At 34.7% G+C, this 12,240-nt stretch overlaps 1 protein-coding gene across 4 annotated transcripts in view; it reads right to left on the bottom strand.

Annotated features, from left to right (window-relative positions):
* Nucleotides 1-12,240, bottom strand: part of fgf13a (fibroblast growth factor 13a) — a 115,347-nt gene that overhangs the window by 11,554 nt on the left and 91,553 nt on the right. The gene's annotated exons all lie outside the window — the stretch shown is intronic.

Here is a 12,240-nt window from a genome sequence, read left to right as displayed (position 1 = left end):
ATCTGTGACAATCAAGCATAAGCTAACCAGATATGAGACGCTTAAATCTCTTCCAAAAAAACATGAGTTTGTTAATCAAGACATTTAAAAAACAGCTTGAGGTCTCCAGCATTGTGCTGAACCGCTCCAGTGAAAGCTCATTGGTCTGAAATCTAGTGCAACATAACTCTATTAAACATGAAATATCTTCTGTTTGGCTGTGATTGTTCTTAAGCATGATTTGTGAACTTCATGATAAAATTATTTATTTGAAAAATATTCTGAAAAAATGTAAAAGATTTCATAATCATTTTGGAGATTTCAGCCTTATATAGATACTTTTAAAGTAAAAAGGAAAAAGTATATATTTTTTTTAATATCATTCTCACCAACGCTGATATCGTGAAATATTATTGCTATTTAAAAAATAAATCTGTTTTATTTTAATATATTTAAAAATGTAATTTATTCCTGTGATGGAAAAGCTGAATTTCCAGAATTTTCCATTACTTCAGTGTCACATGATCCTTCAGAATGTGGATGTGGATTTGGTGCATAAAAATTTATCTATTAATTTAATTTTTGTGGAAACCTTGATATATTTTTCAAGATTCTTTGAGGTTTGATTAAACTTAATATTTGATGAATAAAAAGGTAAAAGTAACAGAATTTGTTTCAATAAAGAAATCTTTTTTTAACATTATAAAGGTCTTTATTTTCCATTTTGATCAATTTAATGAATCATGCTGAATAAAAGTATTAATTTCTTTCCAAAAAAAAAAAAATAGATACAGTTAAAAAAATAAAAAAAAATATATATATATATATATATATATATATATATATATATATATATATATATATCTACAGTACAGACCAAATGTTTGGAAACATTACTATTTTTAATGTTTTTGAAAGAAGTCTCTTCTGCTCATCAAGCCTGCATTTATTTGATCAAAAATACAGAAAAAACTATAATATTGTGAAATATTATTACAACTTAAAATAATAGTTTTCTATTTGAATATACTTTAAAAAAATTATTTATTCCTGTGATGCAAAGCTGAATTTTCAGCATCATTACTCCAGCCTTCAGTGTCACATGTAACATCCAGTCTATCACATGATCATTTAGAAATCATTCTAATATTCTGATTTATTATGAGTGTTGAGTGCTGTCTAATATATTTGATGAATAAAAGGTTAAAAAGAACTGCATTTATTCAAAATAAAAAAAAATTCTAATAATATAAAATCTAATAATAAAATTGCTTTACTTTCACTTTTTAACAATTTAACACATCCTTGCTGAATAAAAGTATTGATTTTGTATAAAAAAAAAAAAAAAAAAAAACTGACCCCAAATTACTGACTAGTAGTGTATATTGTTATTACAAAATATATATATATTTTAAAAAGCTTTTTTTTTTTTTTTTTTTTTTTTTTTTCATCAAAATATCCTAAAAAAGTATCACATGTTCTGAAAAAATATTAAGCAGCAGAACTGTTTCCAACTTTGATAATGAATCATCATATTAGAATGATTTCTAAAGGATCATGTGATAATGATCCTAAAAATTCAGCTTTGCATCACAGAAATAAATGATAATTTAAAATATAATAAATTTAAAAACAATTATTTTAAATTGTAATAATATATCACAATATTACATTTTTTTCTGTATTTTTTATCAAATAAATGCAGGCTTGATGAGCAGAAGAAACTTCTTTCAAAAACATTAAAAATAGTAATGTTTCCAAACTTTTGGTCTGTACTGTATATATATATTTATGTATATATTTTTTTGAAAAAAATTTTTTATAGTATTTTTTACATGTTTTTGTTATGTGCTTTGTATATAGCTGCTCAGGTGTGTTACCAAGACAACCACAGAGTACACTGACTGCCTTAAAGGGAATTTGTAACAAATGCAGCAATGCTGAGAATGTCCCTTCATCGTGTATCCATAAAAATCCTGAACTCTCATTCTCATCACAGGATGCTCTGTTTCCCAGCCGGCCTGGGGCCAACAGGAGTGCTCCAATATTCAGCGTACAGGCTGGAGTCGTCCTTCTGCTCCGGGTGACTCACACAGACACTGAGCTCCTACACACTCTGACAGGAACAGTCCTGATGTCACAGACCAGCCATGACATCGCACCTCCTCTGGGACAGGCTGTCGACTCAGCTCTGAGCTACATCCCATAAACATCCCGAAAACAGAAAGTGGTTGGGAAGTGTGGACGTTAAAAGGATTTGCACTCTGAGGGGCTGCGGTCAGCCTGATGAGAAAGTTTGATTATGTGTGAGATCCTACGAGCAGACACGCAGGGACGGATCTGGGATCGATACTTCGCCTGAGATAAATATCATCAAGATGTTAGAAGTATCTTTGGTCAGCTATCAGCACTGTGGTAAAGACACTCTGTTGGGTTCAGTCAGGGTGAGAACTTAAAGAAAGGATGCGATGCATCTCATCTCATCTCATCTCATCTCATCTCATCTCATCTCATCTCATCTCATCTGATCCATGCTTCCAGTCAGAACAAATTTTCCCTCATAGACATCCTATACCTCAGTTCAAATAAATTACTGCTATATTTTGTGCCTCATATACAGCTATTCTGTTAATAATTCTGTTAATGTCTCAGCTGAAGGTCATAATAATTAGCTACGACCAAATGGAGCACAAAAGCATTATGTAGAGAGGCTCTCGATAATGACTGGATTGCATCCAATCTTATCAGGAATAATTAATCATAATTATCATAATAAACAAAAACAAAAGAGCAAAATGTTGAGAGGATGAGGGCAGGAAACGGGGATGACTCTAAATGGCACATGCTAACCACCGAATCCATAAAACACAAAAACATAAAGCTTCTAGATGCCTCTCTAAATTACATTCCCAGCAAAGGTTTGAACAAATAAAGGTTCTAAAATAGTCAATATGGTATATGGCTATATATATATGTGTGTGTGTGTGTGTGTGTGTGTGTGTGTGTGTGTGTGTGTGTGTGTGTGTGTGTGTGTGTGTGTGTGTGTGTGTGTGTGTGTGTGTGAGCTTTGACAAATTTCATTTTAAATGGTCAAGTTGGCAGCCAAAATACCTTTCAAACCCTACAAAGACAAAACAGTCAAGACTACAGATTATATAGAATTAAAAACAACTCAGTTTAATTTAATTTACAGTATGAAAAAGTTTAGTGTCAGTAAGATTATGCCCACTAAGGCTGAGTTTAATTGATCAAAAAGAATGTAAAAATTATTATTATTATTGTGAAATATTACCACAATTTAAAATGTTCTATTTTAATATATTTAAAATGTCATTAATTCCTGTGATGCAAAGCTGAATTTTCAGCAGTCATTATTCCAAGCTTCAGTGTCACCATGATCTTTCAGAAATCATTTTTTATTTAAATCATTTTTTTTTTTTAATATGTTTGTGGAAACTTTTTTCTTCAGGATTCTCTGATCAACAATTTTTGAAAGAGTGTTTATTTGAAATAGAAATTGTGTAAAATTACAAATGTCTTTACTATTACTTTTGATCAATTTAATTTATATTTGCTGAAAAAAGTATTTTTAATAATAATAAAAAAAACTTTGCACACCCCAAACTGAATGTAAGTGTATTTGAATAGCACATTTCATAATTGCTCCAAAGCAGCTTAAAACAAACAAACACACACACACACAAACCAAAAGTCTGTGCCAAAGGTAATATTTATAAAAATGAACAAATAAATAATATTCTCAGAAAAAAAAGCATCAGACTACTGTAACTAGTGTCTAATTTCATGTGTTAATGATATCTCTTACCTTCTCCATGTGGAGAAAGAAAAACACTGTTTATAATTATGCTAATGTATGAAAAATGATTTGTGTTCTGAGTGAAACCGATCTTAGGCTTGCATCTGGACTGTGGTTAACTAATTGGTGACCGCTGCTGTAAGGGCAGGACCTGGAACAATTGCCTGACACAACTGACTTAAAGAGTAATGAATCATATTAATCTATTAATGCTGAAATTCAACACAATCTTCCTCCTCTACTTTTTTAAGATAAGGTTTGTCAGAACCTTGAGACTAAGGCCATTCAGCATCAACAAAGAAGCACAATGCATTACCACAAGTGCATAACAGTATTAATAACCAAGGTGCAGTTCAATTTCAGAGACAAAGCCTCTATTTTGCCTGCAATTGTGGTATACTTGGTCGAAACATATGTGATGTGGGTGTAAACAACATGCCACAGTACTCTTTCTCTAAATGGACATAAGAACTATTAACATCACTGGCTTAGACAAGAAAGTACCACAGTATCATGCGCAGTACAAATGTTCTTGTACCTCCATGCACACAGAGAAGAAGAATAGGCATCACCACATACTGTAACACGGCTTCCAGATGGAGTACATTAGATGAGAGGTGCACTGTGCAGAAAAGGCAAACACATTTTCCTAATTGTCCATGCCATTTTATCACCAACACTGATGAAAATTGCAGCAAGCAGTGGTATCATTTAAAAATGCTGGAGAACAGCTATATACATAGAAACACAGCAGATATTTTTGGGAACCCGCTGATGTCTTGTGGAGAACAGAGGAAGGAGGCAGTTTTATCGAATTACCACACACATACTTGTAGCAGTGCTGAGAATGAGGAGTGAAACAAAAAAAGTCAGATAATGTGCACTCTGATGGGGCGAGATACATTAATCTCTCATTTAGCTCTACAGTATCCCCCTGTTTATTTATTGTTGCTTCGGTGGCTTAATAAAATGAATATTCCATCTATCTGTCACCACATGGGAAAAAACACTTTCATTTAGTGATACACAGAAAATTTTGGAAACTGAAAATATTCAACCAAAATGGCAAAATAAATAAATGGCATTTTTGGCCCGAAATAGATTTGGAGGGCCAAAATAATTGACTGAAACCGTTTGAGAGGTGGCTTATTGCCTGAAGAACTCTACTAGGGCCCTATGAAATCAGTTTTTTTTTTTTTTTCAAATTCCTTTTTTTTTTCTGTTTTCATTTTTCTGGATGCTGTTTTTATTCCCCGTTTAAATTTTTCTAGACTCTGTTTTGATGGTAAAGTAAAATTGTATTCATCAAAAAGCACATCTAATTAATTGAAATCAAAAACTTAAAATATTAAGTAGCAATTTATTAATAGTTTAACAAAAAAGACATTTTAAGGCCCCATGAAGCATGTTTTATTTTTGGTCAAATTCTTTTTTATACCAAATTCTGGATTCCATTTTTAATGGTTTAATTAACTATTAATAGTCAAAACCATCTCTAATTAATTAATTTAAAAAAAAAAAATTACAGTTATAATTACTTTTGATGTACCAATCCAAAATTTGGCAAATTCTGTGACATTCCGCCTTATAGTTTAAGTTCTGATTTTATGACTGGATTCCGCAATTCCGTCCACCGCATGTAATTTAATTACCAAAATTTTATTTTCAGTTTTCAGTTAAATCGAATGAAAACTTTGATTTCAGTGTTTTGCTAATAAATTCATTTTCATACTCACTTTTCAAAGCCAATTTTTATTTGCATTAGACATTGACAAGTATTAATTTTGGCGAGTGACTTGACCTGGGCTCTGGCTGTTTCTCTGTACTGTCCCTAACCACATGACTAATGTACCCTCCTAACAGCTGAGTAAAAGAGAGCAGATATTGAGGTGTTGTAGTGCTTTGTGTTCAAGCAGATTCTATCTCCAAGTGTAATTATATCAGGAGCTGCAGTCATGCTGTTGCCAGCTCACTGATTCGTATCTAATATCTTTTCCTCTGACGGGGGAAATCCCGCATTGCCCATCCCTCCCTTTTCTCCCAAAAGGCTTCCCCCTCCCAGATGGAAAAGCACGAGGAGATGCTGTGTGTGCGCTAGAAACAGATAGTGTTTCTACTTGGTCTCCATATATGTCTAAGTGATCCATCTTCTGCCATTCGCTCAACTCTCTCCCTCCATCTGATATTTTCTTTTCCATCCTATTTTTCCCTTATTGCTTTTCTCTCTCTTGATCCATCCTACATCCAATGCTCCCTCTGTCTTTCAATATCTTTTTCAAAAACTAACCTTTTAAACTAACATTTTCGCCTCTCCCACCATCTTTTTCTCATCATTTTTCTCTAAGATTCCTTCTTTTTCAGCTTCTGTACAGTATACTGTACCTCCCCCCATTCCCTCTCTCGATCTGTCTCATTACTTTACCCGCTCTCCCTCTTCTAACTCCAATCCCATTTATGGAAAAGAAGTAAATGGGAAAGCTGACAGAATCTATTCCAGTCAGAGGCTGTTCCTTCCTGCTCGGTGCAATACAGATGTCTGGTAACCAGGTCTCTCCACCTGTACCTCAACCACCCATCTGAATAATTGAATCATCATTGAAGCTCAAGATGTCTAAAACGAGAGAGTCGTACTGCTGATGCCACTAACTTTAAAGAGAAGAATACCACAGGACTACGGTTTTGCTTTTTCAGCTTCTTGTCAAGTTAATGTGAACTGCTGTTCACAACCTATTTTACTTCTGTAATGTGACATATTTCAAAGTGAAACAGGATACTGAATATGAAAATAATGTAGGACAGGACTTGATTTTTATTTAATCAGCATTTGATTGATCTGTGGGTGTTATATACCATAATGGTGCCAGACTGAATTAGAGTTTTCCATAACAGTGCCTAAAAAAGCCATTCCCAATAGATATTCCCAATAGCCTGGGAAGCTTACAAATTTACATCAGTGGTGAAGTCGTTTTAGAGGAGCATAAAACATTTCACAATCCACTGCAATATTTTTGTCTATCAAGTCACCAAGACTCAAACACGAGTTGATCGGACATTGAGGGAACAAATAGGGTACTAGTGACAAACTAAACATAGGAATTAAGTTTTTTTAATTATTCTCTATGGTATTTGCAATTTCCTAATGTCTAAATAATAACAGATTGTTACAAAACAGTTTAATCAAACATATTTTATAGTTCTCAAAACAAAATATACAGGATTTATGTCTTAACTGCTTTAAAGAAAAGTCATGGGACATCGACGTGTACTGTATTTGTAGAAAGTGTTGTATAAGGTCTGAACTGTCCCCTTGCAGAATGTCGTTTATGACCACTACAGCAGACTCCGGTGTCTGTGCTTTCTCTGTAGTCTGTGTGTGGACTTCTAATATTGATGTGCCTGTCTCTGCCTGCTCTTAATGACCCAACACTAAACTGATTTTCGACTTCAAATGCGCCTGCAGAGCAGCTCACAGGACAGCCCGCACGTCGCCAGTGTGCACTGACTGTCATCTGATCAACTGTTCATTTGTAATATGTTGTGATTAAACCATTTATATTTGCATGGTTGTTTTAATATTTGGTGTGTTTACTGATCAAACAGCAGGTATTACCAATAAACACAGCTTAGCATTGAATCAAGTGGTTTGATTTATTAAATGTAAAAAAGAACAGAACATGTTTAATTGATTTCCTCTCTCCCACTCACTGTCACGCTGATGGATGAATACATTTGCATGCAGACATACAGATGCACTCATGCATGCATTCTTTTTCTATAGATTATATTCTACCTTCTGATCACAAACACACAGATTGCAAAAACAGAGAATGTTTTTTTAGCATGTTGCTAAGTGGTTTCTAGGGAATAAAAATTCAGATTCGAGTTGTAATATTCTTGTGCATGTAAACCTGGTTAGAGAGCTCCATATGAGAGAACCTTTGGGAAGAATTAAAACTTTACAACAACATGCAATGGGTCAGCTGAGGTTAAACGCCCTCACTATGCTTTCAAGTGAAAAAGGATTCATTCATGGACTGCCAGATCTCAAAAGAAGAAAAAAAAAGGTTATTGTGCAAAGTTTTTTTCTTTAAAGTGAACTGCACTGGTGAGTCAGCACGACTTAATTCTGTACTGCTGATTGACTGTGTTGTAGTAAAAGTGCTGAATTGTAGGATACTGCTTTCTGACATGTTATGGTTGATTTGGCTTGTAGTAGACCAAATTAACCGAACGTCATTCACTATTCCATTTGCCATTGGTTTATTTATAATTTGGCCACACTTACTATATTTCCATGGCCTTGGATAATCAATGTGTCCATGTTCAATGCATTTTAGCTTCACATGTAATAACTATGGAGGCTTGTGTTTGTTCACATTGTGTTTGTCTACTAACTGATTGGTTCTTTTTTTATTGAGGGGCACAGACACCACTGGATGATAACGTTCAAATCACTTTCATGAATCAGCCCAAATTTTCCATATTAATGAATAGATTCAAAACAATGATTAAATGATTAATTTGCATTATTGGTCAAAATGGTCATGGAAATCTAATTTGTCATTTTTAAATAAAAAAGATGTGAGATAATGCTCTTTTTGAACATTTATTGCTTTGTTTGTATAAATGAAAATAATTTTTATTCTATTTATATTTATTCTTAAACTTTAGAAAAATGTCTCTTACATAGTTTTTATTTTACTTCTTGCATGAATTTTTTTTATTTGACTTATAGATGAGGCAAATTACAGAGCATATAAAGAAAAGTTATGTATCAAATTTTCCCTATACCCCCAAAAATGAAACACTAATTTATGGTGCTCAAGTAATATGTTCACATTTTTGTGGTAACTGCGATGCATTTTTTCAGGATTTTTTTATGACTAGAATGGCATGTATTTGAAATAGAATCATTTGTAACATCTTAAATGTCTTTTATTGTCACTTTTAATCAGTTTAATGTATCCTTGCTAAATAAAATTATTAATTTCTAAAAAAATTAAATAAAATAAAGTGACGTGACATACAGCCAAGTATGGTATGGGGAGCAGTTGGGGGTTTGGTGCCTTGCTCAAGGGCACCTCAGTCATGGTATTGCCGGCCCGCGACTCGAACCCACAACCTTAGGGTTAGGAGTCAAACTCTCTAACCACTAGGCCACGACTAAAATACTAACCCCAAAACATTTGAATGGTAGTGTACTGTATATATAACTAACAACAAAATACACAAAACACAGACAAGGGGAAATGAAAATCTACGATGAAAACTACAAACAGAAACAGGTGTAAACCCTCCCATCAGAACAAAAGCCGCTTCAAACCTCTCATACGTCACTCACTACAGTACCTACTCTCCATTGATTGGGGATTTCCCAACATCACTGGTGTGTGATTGGCTGGCTGTGTGGCTCAGGCAGTGTGTAGCTCCATAGCAGCAGACATAAAGAGCCAGTGAAGGGGATAAAAACCCCAGAAGTGTGCGCACACACACACACACATTACAAGAACACAGAGAGACTTCAGAATTACAGCACACTAAATCATTAAAAGACCTTATAATACTGTTTAGATTACTGTAATGCCACAGACTCAGTATCCTTCACCCATAATCACCAACCACTTATGCCAGCTGAAAGCTCTCCACCACTGTGTAAGCGCTGGATTACGTCACAGAGCTACAGTATACTCAATAACATCAGCACATACTGCTTTCATTCACCCAAAAATCGCCTCTCATGTCCATATTATTGAACATTTTACAAAATTGTATATTCGATATTGGACAATTATAATGGAATGCAACTGCAGGAAAAGCTTTTAAACTGGAAATGAATACAGGGATCACGGAGATGAATGTTCAAAGAACTATGTGTATTAACACTCTCTAGGCTAATGGTTACAGTCAGAATAAAATATTAACACCTACAGAACCTTGCTGTGCTGTCACTCAGAGAAGCGTTAAATATAGCCTCTGTCCTTCTGCCGTCGTCGACCAGGATGCCACACGGTGACACAACGTTACTGTTGTTGAGAACAGAGCTTTAATTTAATGAGCACTCCGGCACATATGTTCTCATTACAGATGCTGAAGCACACATCATCAAAGTCACTGAGTGGGAACAGAGAACCGCCGTGAGTTATAGTGTGCTTGAGGTCGGGATGTGCAGTAGCTGTGTGTGTGTGTGTGCTTCTCTATCATCCCCAAAGGCTCCTGCTGGATCTGTTACAGCTGTATCACACCTAACGTTATGATCAGATTACATGCTTTTGTCAGACTTCATGTGCGAGTCTCTTGTCTGCTGCCTGGTTTGTCTTTCTCCCGCCTGCTGTTAGCGAGTTCAGCCCAAAGCATCCTGAAAACAGCATTACGCAGGACAGATTCGATGGTAACAGGTTTGCAGCATGGATGAGCGAGCTGCTGGAAAAACTCTGCTCCTGGACTAGGGATGTACAAAAATATTGATTTTCAAATTGAACTAGTTAGTGTGTTGTTTGAATGACTAGTCAACTAATCTGGAAAAGGATCTTGTTCCTTTAAAAAAAAAAAGAAGCAATTTTTATGGTAAAATTTGAATTATATTTAATTTGACATACAGTGTATCCAAAAAAAAAGGGGGGGGGGGGGGTCTAAACACACATACAGCTACTGCACATCCCGACCTCATCATCCAATAATTTACAATTCCAAATTTAGTGAGGTTCATGTCTTTTTATTATTATTATTTACTCTTTCATTTTCACTATACACTACTGTTTTTTTAAATAAAATTAATACTTTTATTTTGCAAAGATGGGTTCAACTGATCAAAAGTACCAGTAAAGACATTTAAAATGTTACAAAAGATTTCTGTTTCGAATAAATCATGTCCTTTTGAATCCTGCAAAATACATCACAGTTTTCACCCAAATATTAAGCAGCAAAACTGATTTCAACATTAAAAACAATAAGAGATGTTTCTTAAAGATCTCAGCATATTAGAATGATTTCTGAAGGATCGCGTGACAGTGAAGACAGGAGAAATGGCTACTGAAAATTCAGCTTTGCATCACAGGAATAAATTACATTTTAAAATATATTAAAATAGAAAACAGGTTATTTAAATTATAATAATATTTCAGGTCACATTATTTTAAGATCCATTTTTGACTATTAGCTAACTATTAACTACGACTTTTGCATCAGTAAACTCCTAATTACTGCTTATTAATAGTTAGTAAGGTAGTTGTTAAGTTAGGTATTGTGTAGGATTAAGTATGTAGAATATATGCTTTATAAGTACTAATAAACAGCCAATATGCTAGTAATACTCATGCCAATAAACAACTAGTTAATCGTGAGAACTGGTACCTATACTAAGGTGTTATCATATTTCATAATATTACTGTACATAAAGTAAATGCATCCTTGGTGAGCACAAGAGACTTCCTTCAAACACTTAAAAAATGGTACTGTGTAAAATCTAGAGAAAATAGTAAACTTTACTAATATTGTCTAGTTGGTCGATGGAGTCGATTAGTTGATTCATTACAATCTCAGACCAGGCCAGCTTTCTCAGGCAACATCTGCTTCCTGTATTTTGCCAAGTTTCCTCAATGATCCTTCTCCAAAGCTTAGTGTCCAATTATTCCACTGTTATTCATAATATGGAGGATTTCTGAGGTTTCTCGAGATTGAGTGAGAGAGTGTGTTGTTGTTGTTGAGACTTTGTATTCGTTTGCGCCCACTCTCTCCTGTCAGACAACACGAACTCCAGTAATGCCAGCCACATAGTGAAATTCTGACATTTGTCTTGCAGCAGAAGTTTGGTAGGTAGGTTACTGCATTATTCATGTCTTCACACAGTCAATCAATGTTGGAATGTAGGCTGCCTGTTCAGCATATTTTCACGAGTTTCTAAATGTTTCAGCATTTCAATATTAGTCATCTTTACAATGAAAGCCATGTTACTCAATTCATGCACTGGGAAAACTCACCCATCCTCCTGTTTCAGAGAAAGGCTTGACAACTGAACGCATTTATGATTCATAGTATTTTGCATGTACTTTTAAACATTAAGAGCAATTACAAGCTGTCCTCCATATGCAATTTGCTAATTAAGGACGATTACACGTGTGCTTATGAAAGCAGAGAGTCTCATCTATCTTTCGCTGAAAAAAAGGATTGGGACTGGTGTACATTTCCACAACCCACATAACTACCTTGCCTGCATCACCATAGTAACCAAGACGAATGCCAGAGCACCGACATTTCATCTGGTAGAAGCAGGCGGAAGGTCAGGCCTGTGAGGGGGTGAGGGGGGGCAAAGTTCGGCATGACCGCAGCCAGTAAACAAACTTCTCTAAGCCATCCACCCTGTAATCACGCCACTTAGCGTGTGGGGCTGCGCATAATCTAAACTATGAGATTAGAGCTGAGGTTATGAAAACATCTTGAGATATTTG

Source organism: Cyprinus carpio, chromosome B14 (genome assembly GCF_018340385.1).
Source record: "Cyprinus carpio isolate SPL01 chromosome B14, ASM1834038v1, whole genome shotgun sequence".
Classification (NCBI taxonomy): Eukaryota; Metazoa; Chordata; class Actinopteri; order Cypriniformes; family Cyprinidae; genus Cyprinus; species Cyprinus carpio.
This window is presented reverse-complemented; position numbering and strand designations above follow the sequence as displayed.